Here is a 6,028-nt window from a genome sequence, read left to right as displayed (position 1 = left end):
TTTTGCTATAAAGGAACAATATTAATTTGAATGTTTACTTTTTGAATGATGTGCAAAATGCAAACTGAAGACTTGCTCAGAGGCCTCTACTTTGGAGGCTATGCAAATGTTATTTAGTGAGTTCCATAAAGTAAAACAAACTGTACCATCCTGCTAATTTGTGAGTAAACTGTGAAGGGGCACTCTCCATGGTGCCCAGGGCCGCTTCTCTTCTCACGCTGTTTTTGGTAAAATATTAGCCCCCGCAGCCCTGTGCAGGGCGGCTGACAAATAGAGGGCTGTTGTCCCCCTTCTCTCACAGGGCTGAGGGTTAATGATCCCAGTTTCGGGGGGTTAAAGCCCGCCAGTAGGCCTTTCTCCTGCACACCAACAGATGTTGCTAGGACTTTAATGTGGTTATCAAATCGGAGTGCCCTCTGAGCCCCGGGAGCTCATTGTGCGTCGGTGCATTCCAGGGCCTCGCCGTGGTGACAAGGCATCCCGGGGGCCAAGCTGGGCTCCTGCTGAGTCTTCCAGCAGCCCCTCAGAGCTGACAGCTTGGGCTGCCCCTCTCCCCACACCACCTCCACCTCCGCCCAGGCCCTCTGTGTTTCTGCCGCTGATCCTGTCCCCTCAGTGTCATAAAGTCATCCTCCCGTCTCCCCTCGATCCCACAGTGGTCCTCTCAGTCACGCTGCTCTCACAAATAGGCCCACTCACTCACTCACTCTCACTAGCCCACTCACATTTTTGGTCACACACATTAAGTCCACTTTCACACACTAACACACATACGGCAACAACCGCAAACACACATTTGAATTCCTGTAGCAATAGCTAAATGCATTTTATTTTGTTTGCAGGTTAAAAAATGTCCTGTGTCTGGATGAATTGTGGCCGGATGTAAACTATTACATGCAGTAATTCTAGATTAAAATCTGTTAAACCGTGCAGACCTGCAGGTGGTTCAGTCTTTAAAAACTCATTCTATGCAGCCAGAACATTGTTCAAACTCGCATAATAATATTCTAAATTCAAAGATACCAAATATGTTGATGCTGAATTTCTTTCTGGGGAAATGTGTGAACAATAACGCACAAAACATCCAGAATATTTATTTTTGATGGAAAGATGCAACATGGAGTAGGGTTTGAATATTTCACCATGTGTAAGCAACACATAGCTTTAATGAAGAGCTGCAACAAGCTGATACAGAATATATGTGATATTGTCATATGGTGTGGAATAATATGTTTCCAACCCTGAAGCTACTTCGGAGGACAAAAAAGGGAAAAGTATGTTAATGGCTTAAAGGAGAAGCAAAGAGCACGGGGGCTTTAACGCTTAAAGCTTTTGTAGGCTATATGTCCGTCTCTGGTAACTTGTTTCTTAGAGAGGGGCCAAATTACACTTGTCTGAATAGAATATTTAGAGCAAGAGGGAATTTACACTTTAGACAAGTACTATAGGGACTTAATGATTTCAGTGTTTTTGCAATATGATACAAACATGTATACAATGTTCTAAAGAAGAGCGCCCACTGTGGTAAACATAATGCGACAGCTCATTTGAAATTGTAAACAGGTCGACAGGTGTCACAAATACCTCCCAGATGAATAGGTCATGGTCTTGGAGACGATAGTGGAGCCCTGAGGTCAACCTGGGCTTTCTCTGCTCTGCTCTGCATATACAGTATCAATGCCAGCAGCTGCGGGATTGTTTGTACACAGATGCAGGGGTGCTTGATGATAATTGCCTTGCAGCTGCACTCCGGGGCTGGAACCGGGTGTTTTTTTCCCCCCTTAGTGGCTCATATTGTGTGTGAAGCGTTAAGAGCAGGAATGTGGGAAACAGTCGTAATTAAAGTATTCTGTAACTCAATTAAGGACTCTTCCCCTCCCCCACAGTCCCCCTGAGCCCTAACCGCTATCCTACACCTATCTCCTGCTAGCCCGGACCTTTAGTGTTTAACCAATGTCAGGACCGGTTGCATTGAGAAAAGAGGGATTTCTTACGTGATAATTCGAAGGTAAGAGGGTATATGAGGTGGAGAAAAGACAGTGAAGTGGAATAAATGGGGAATTGCTGTTCCACAGAAGGCTGCTAACGTGGTTACCACTCAGAGGTGAGACACTCATTACAGTCATGAGTCATTTTTCATTGGCTGTTATCAACTCACTGTGCACAGAAGATGAATGGATGACAATTATGCTGATGAAAACCTCACATGCTCTTATTGGCGGGAATAGGAGCTCTCACCAAAATCATTATGCGGTTATTTTTGAGATACGTTTTCCGAAATAGCAGCAGTTGTTCTTCAAAAACACCTTTTTGCTTTTAGTGTGTTCTCAATATGTTGAAAAGTGGCTACAGTAAGTAAGCAATAAAATTCACGTCGTTTGTTCTAATTTCCCCAAAACTGCTGCAGGCTGGTACTTTGAACAATGACAGGCAACAATCAAGGTGCTCAATTAACTGTATAACGATTAAGACATCAATTACCAAATTGATTGATGAGGCCAAATGATCCGATTCATTTTCTCCAACCAGCGTAAAAATTGGGGGCAGCAATATGAGAAAATTTGTTGAATAATGGTTCGGGTGTGGAAGCCCTTCGCCATGATAAAATGTGTAATTTAATATGATACAAAATTGCTGTTAACACTTAAATAAATATTTAGAACGGAAAATACAACAGGATTACAATATAAGAATTATATATTAGAGAGAAAATACAAACACGCTAAACGGTTTAAAGATTCACTCAAATGTAGTTTAAAACAACTATTAATGTAATTGAATTACTTTTCTTTAGCTTTTTTCTCAATGAATGCTTTGATTGTATAAGAGCAGTTAATGTATCAGATGAATGTATTTCTTTTCTCTATTACCATTGATGCTGCTGATGTTCCTCTGCCCCTCTAACAAAAGCCAAAACAATGTTTGAAGAGCGCCTTGAGACCAGCTTGGACTAAGGCTTTAGTTTTTATTCTGTTCATGTTGTCAATGTGTAGAGGGATAATTGAAGCGATCCTTGACTATGGGATCTATTTATACAGAGCATAATTCCCTCTGTATTCAGGCATTATCATGGTGTCAGAACAAGCACAATGGCACAATAAGGTCAATATAATGAAACTCCAAAACAATATGGTGTCATTCTTATATAAAAAGTGAGGCATTCCCGGTTTGTTTGGTCTTGAACTTGTTGCGAAATGATCACAATCATAATATGATAAATATATTGTCAAATAAATTAAAACACATTTTGTCTTAATATCTAAGCAATAATTATACCACCATACCATGAAAGTATAATGTTTCATATAAAAGTTTTTTTTTTAAGTATTTTGAATTTCAGTTTAGATATAGGAAATTACACTTTTGTGATTTGCTGTATTTCTTAAAAGCTTTTTTTTCCTTTTTTTATAGAGATCTTTTTAAACTAATATTTTAAAGCACCTGTTTTGTCCAACAAATATAGATTTTCTTTAAATCATTATTAATACATATTACGATTATTATTTGTAGCAGTTGTATTCTTGTAATTCAATTTTAATTACCATTTTATTACTCGTGCTAAACAGACCTAATTTTATGTGTACCACTATGACTGCATTTCTTTATCTTCAGTTTTCCATTAATCTCAGCAGCATCTGGAGCCAAAATTACATCAGTTATCTGCTTTTTTCCATTAGCAATTTGACAGATACCCCCCTTTATAACAGCCCCATATCATTCTGCTTGACTTTCCCCCTGGGCCTGAATTCAGTTATTGATTGTCCGTTCAGTTTCACTTGGAAAAGGTTGATAAAAGGAGGTTTTCACTTTCTCAATTCGATGTGACAGCTCCCTAACAAGAATAATGGAAAGCACCCATTCACAGGCAAATCAAGCTAATCCAGCGTGCCCCTCCACTCTCAATGGAGAAGTCACAGTCCTTCCCGACCCATTCCATCACAAGCCTCTCTCTTCAGAAACCTTCAAAGTTAGCCCAACTCCTCCAAAAGACAACATTGCTCTTTGTATGGCCCTCTCACTCACCATCGAATGGATAAATAGGTCGATAAATGTATACAAAGTCAGAGGGGAAACAAAACTGAAGCATATAATCGGTTTGTTTTATGTGTAATCTGATTTTACTGATTCCCACTCCTCGTTCTATTTGTTGTCAGCAGCTGATGAATTGATATTATCAGAGCTGTTGGTGTGAAAACACACCGGTCTAAATCAACAAAGTGGATTTTATTCACACGTAAGTCTTATTTATCCTCACAATGAGAAAACAATAGCAACCCCCCCTCCCCCTTCCCTTCTTGTTCTTCACTGGAATGAACTGCGGTTTTTCTTCTTAATCCCTTTTTCTGGGCAGAAACCAGGTGACAAAGCAAAGGTGCTTGTGTTTTTGTGTGAGTCACAGTAAGTGGGTAAGCGTGCAGGCTTGACTGTGTGTCTGTCTTGTGTAAGTGCATGCGTGTGTGCTGTATGCGTGTGTGGTAGGTGGAAAATATCCCATATCTAATACAGACAATACAAACTATGTTGTAAATGTATGACTGTGTCGTCTCTGACAGAGGCACTGTAAATCTGACATGACACCGTCAGGTGCAGTAGGGACACTGAAAGAGGCTGGAAGGCTGCAGAACAGAATAATCAAAAGTATCCTCTATATGGCGTCCACAGCAGGCTCATCAATAGGATCCTTTGATAACAGCCAAAGCACCAGAGAAAAGGTGAAATAACATAAATAATCTCAGTGTAATTGTTTGTTTCAGTGCTTATATTTACATTTTTAAAGAATGCTTCAACTTGTGTTCTGTTTGGACTGACGAAAGTTTCATTCACGTTTGACTTAACAAGACTGAACAATGACTTTGTAAGACTTTAGGCAATTAAAGTGCCACAGGTTCACACCCATTCTGCTTTTAGAAAAGAGAAAAGGGAGATTAACATGATTTTGCTTTATCCACCTCGTATAAGCCTCAAAACCATAAAACACAACCCAAAGGCATCCCCGTCCTGCTCTGAATGTGCACTTGTTACTGCTCTCAATTCGGCTTTCAGCCCCCTCTAAAGAGACAAGGCCCAATCACAATATTGTCAAGGCTCTGTTGGTTTTCTGGTTCAAATCCTTGTTCACGCTGTTTGCTGAGTACTCATCTGCTGTGACAGCCTTCAGACAAACAGTGAGTCCTGAAAGAGGTCTCCCACAACCAGATCTTTCCTGCTGGGCAGCGGCTGAAACGTTCCTTTCTCTCTCCATCAAGTGGAACCCAGGCTATTGAGTTGGCCCCTGGGATCCCTCCATTGAGGAGGGCTATGGGCCAGTGCTTCGCCCCTCCTTGCCCTGGGCCACCCTCATTCTCACAGCACACCTGTACCCCTAAACCCCATCGTGGGAACCTCCTCGCTGCCTCTGCCACCTGAGCTGCACACTGTGCCAGCTGGGCACATCTGACAACACCATCGGGAGTCAAAGCACAAAGAGACCAAAGATAGTCACAGGGTGCCAGCTCGATTGAGCTCTTAGAACTTTTTAGCTGGAAAGCTGTCTTGTTTACTGAAGTAAGAGAGATTAAGGAAACTCTGCTGAAGTTATGAATCAAACTTGTGTGTCAGTTTGTGATCTATAGCAACCATTTAAGATTTGCATATCTGAAAAATGCACTCACAAAAACACATTTCCAGCCTCAGATCGCAGTTCTCTCTGCTTACTCACAACCTCCCTCATGTACCCCTACCCTCTAAATCTCCATGGCACACTGCAAAAAATGGCATCAATTAATCAACATTCATGAACCGTTTACTTGAGCTCCCCTTTGTGTGCTGCAGGGCCTAATCCAGACAGAGACCAGGCTGTTCTGCAGCAGTGCAGACTGCGTCACTCCACCCTTTGTGGGAGAAACCCATCAACTGGTGTTTCAGGGAAATGTCTCCCCCCACTGAGAGCTTAACCTTCCCCCTCTCTCACCCTCTTCCTCTTGTGCCCCCTCAGTACTCAGGGCAGGAAGCTCTATCTCTTAGAGGAGGCCATCCATCCATCTTGCCT

This window comes from Anarhichas minor, unplaced genomic scaffold, assembly GCF_050575085.1.
Source record: "Anarhichas minor isolate MPS153535 unplaced genomic scaffold, ASM5057508v1 ptg000028l, whole genome shotgun sequence".
Taxonomy (NCBI): Eukaryota; Metazoa; Chordata; class Actinopteri; order Perciformes; family Anarhichadidae; genus Anarhichas; species Anarhichas minor.
Note: the sequence above shows the minus strand (reverse complement) of the source record.